This window comes from Nycticebus coucang, chromosome 1 (assembly GCF_027406575.1).
Source record: "Nycticebus coucang isolate mNycCou1 chromosome 1, mNycCou1.pri, whole genome shotgun sequence".
NCBI lineage: Eukaryota > Metazoa > Chordata > Mammalia > Primates > Lorisidae > Nycticebus > Nycticebus coucang.
The window spans coordinates 50,998,431-51,002,004 of NC_069780.1; the positions used below are offsets into that span (position 1 = coordinate 50,998,431).

Consider the following 3,574-nt stretch of genomic DNA (forward strand, 5'->3'; position numbering starts at 1 on the left):
CTATTAGTAAGCTTTTAATAATTGTAACCTTTTCTTTTCAATATTTTGTCTTATAATTGTTATTCTAGACTTAATGTGATTTATATACCACCATTATGATATTAGAGCATTTTGAATTTAGCTATTTATTTACCCTTAGCAATGAGCTTTATATTTTATATGTTTTATGGTTTTACTTAGCATTACTTTATTTCAACTTTATGAAATCTCTTTAGCATTTCTGACAAGGTAGGTCTAGTAGTAATAAACTTTCTCAGCTTTTGTTTGCCTTGGAATTTCTATTTCAATTTTGAAGACAGATTTTCTGGGTATAGTGTCTTGGTCGACAGTCTTTTTCTAACACTTAGCACAATCTTTTAGCACTCTCCCCAGGCATGCGAATTTCCTACTAAGAACTCTGCTGATAGCCTGAAATCCCCTTTAATATGACAAATCTCTTTTTTTCTTTTCTTCCTGCTTCCAAGATTCTCTTTTTGTATTTGAATTTTGACAATTTGATTATTATGTCTCTTGGACTACTCTTTTATGTGTTGATCTTGCCTGGAATCCTTGGAGCTCAGTGAATCTTCATGTCCATATATCTTCCAAATTGTGGGAAGTTTTCAGTCGTTATTTCTTTAATTAAGCTTTTTTCCCTTTTTTTCTCTCCTTCTTATTTTGGGATTTTTATAATTTGTATATTCATTTATATTATGGTGTCCAAAGATACCTTATGTTTCTCTCACTACTTTTTATTCTTTTTTCTTCTTTTCCCTTTGACTAATTTAAAATAAACCATCTCTTTCTTCTGCATGATTGAGTCTTCAGCTCTTTATTTTACTTTTCAGTTCTGTCATTAAATTTTTCACCTCTAGGATTTCTGTTTAATTCTTTTCATATAGTTTCTACTTATTTATCAAACTTCTTTTTGTTCTTCATGTATTATCTTATCAATTTCTTTTGGTTGTCTCTGTTCTCTGACATACCATTAAGCATTTTCAAGATTAATATTTTAGATTTTGTTTTTGTTTTGTTTCTTTGGTGGGCAATTCACAAATCACTATTTTTTGGGGGGGGCGGGGCTGGCTCATGATTTCCTTTGGTAGTGTCATGCTTGCCTGATTATTTATATTTTGGATACCCTTAAGATGGTGTCTGTGTATTTTATTAATTAATTAATTTATTACTACTTTGTTTTTTTAATTTCAGGTTAATATGAGAGTATAAACAACCAGGTCACAATTTTTGAATTTGTTAGGTAGAGTCCCTCTTACAGTTGTATCTCACACCCGAAAGGTGTGCCATACACCCTAATATATGCCCAATAAATGGGAGTACCCTAACTTCCCCTTTTCTCCTTTCCCCTGCCTTCATTCCCCTCCCCTCCAACTTGTATTGAAATGAGTTTTTCTCCTTTGTGGGTATGAACTAGATCATTTACAGTCTTCATAGTAGTATTGAGTACATTGGATATTTGCTTTTCCATTCTTGTAATACTTTACTAAGAAGAATGTGTTTCAATTCCATACAGGTTAATACAAAAGATGTAAAGTTACCATCTTTTTATGGCTGAATAGTATTCCAGGGTATACACATACCATAGTTTGTTAATCCATTCCTGAGTTGATGGGCATTAGGTTTTTTTCATATCTTGGAGTTTGTAAATTGAGCGGCAATAAACAATCTATTGCAAATGTCTTTATGATAACATGATTTTTTTCTTTTTCTTTTGTAGATGCCCAGTAGTGGGGTTGCAGAATCAAATGGCAGGTCTAATTTGAGTTCTTTGATGATTCTCCATACTTCTATCCAAAAAGGCTGTTTTAGTTTGCAGTCCCACCAATAGTGAAAAAGTGTTGCCCTCTCTCCACATCAGTGCTAATATCTGCAGCTTGGAGACTTTGTGATGTGGGCTAAACTTACCATGGTTAGGTGATATCTCAGGGTGGCTTTGATTTTTGGTTCTGTGATGATTAGGGATGATGAGCATTTTTTCATATGTTTGTTTGTCTGTCTTCTTCAGAGAAGGTTCTGGTCATGTCTCTTGCTCAGTAATAGATGGGATTGTTTGCTCTTTTTGTTGATTAATTTGAATTTTCTATAGATTATAGTTATCAAACTTTTGTCAGATTCATAACATGCAAATATCTTTTCCCATTGTGAATGTGGTCTATTTGCTTCATTTGTTATGTCCTTAGCTGTGCAGAAGATTTTCAGTTTAATTGTCCCATTTGTTTATTCTTGTTGTTACAATTGCCATGGAAGTCTTCTTTATAAAATATTTTCCCAGGCTGACATCCTCAAGAGTTTTTCCTACACTTTCTTCTAGTATTTTTATCATTTCATGTTTTAGATTCAAATCTTTTATCTATCATAAATCAATTTTTGTGAGTGGTGAAAGTGTGGGTCCAGTTTCAGTTTTTTACATGTAATTATCCAATTCTCGTAGCACCATTAATTGAATAAGGATTCTTTTCTCTAATGTTTGCTTTCATTTGGTTTATCAAAGATTGGATAGCTATAAGAGACTGGTTTCATCTCTTTGTTTTGTATTCTATTTCATTAGTTCCTAATGTCTATGGATCTATTTTTGTGCCAATACCATGCTGATTTGATCAGTGTGAACTTGTAGTATAGCCTAAAGTCTGGGAGAAAAATATGGAATGCTTCAAGAATTTTCATGTCATCCTTGTGGAGGAGCCATGCTAATTTTCTCTGTGTCATTCCAATTTTAGTATACATGCTACTGAAGTAAGCACTGTCTGTGTATTTTAAAGAGCAAACAGGTTTTAAACAGTAAAAACTCGTCTTTAAAGACTGGTTTTAACAGGTTGAGACTTTCTCCTATTGGGTTCCCATACTAACAGGATAGCCTCCAGAATCATAGTCAAGTATGGTTGGAGCTTGGTCACGTAACTGCTGGTGGGTCTGGAGTGGAGTCTGCAATTTTGTATGAATAGGAGTGGCTCTTTCTAGTTGAGAGATCCTGCTCTTCACTAGGTGGGTACCTAGGCAGGCAGGACTTACATTGGATTGCATCTAAGAAGGGCCCCCGGCTGAGTCACAGCATGGCTTCAGGGTCCACAACCAAGACCAAGATCTTCAGTTTTGCTTCTGGGTATGCAGATAAATATGCTTTCTACCATGTTCCTGAGTTCCTGAGTGTGGGGAGGACTTTCCATGGAATACATCTGGGAAAGAATGAAGTCAGGTTGCAGAGCTACTTCATGATCCATGGTGAGGGCTTCCTTCTGGGGACAAGATTTGGAATGTCTTCTGATTGGTCCCTGACAGGCAGAACTGCCCTCAGAATGTGGCTGTAAAGAGCTGAAACTGAGGTACAGGACCATTTCAGGATCTCCTGTGGGACCAAGATTGGCATGTCTGCTTCTGGGGACACAAACATGTATTTCTCCTGGCAGGGCTCATAAAAAGGACTGCTCTTAGCCCACAGCAGTAGAAGGGCTAGAACTGAGTCACAGGACTACTACAGGGTCCACATCCAAGACTGAGGTTTATAGGCCAGTTACCCAAGGTGTGGGTGGGTGGGTGTGACTCTTCTTACGGCCCTTAACTGATGGCTCTATTGACAGGA

General features: G+C 36.1%; 1 non-coding gene across 1 annotated transcript; it reads right to left on the reverse strand.

Moving 5' to 3' along the window:
- Positions 1–2,631: 2,631 nt before the first annotated feature.
- Positions 2,632–2,738, reverse strand: LOC128592474 (U6 spliceosomal RNA). Its single transcript, XR_008381882.1, has one exon. It is a non-coding gene; the product is annotated as a U6 spliceosomal RNA (small nuclear RNA).
- Between the last annotated feature and the right edge of the window lie 836 nt (positions 2,739–3,574).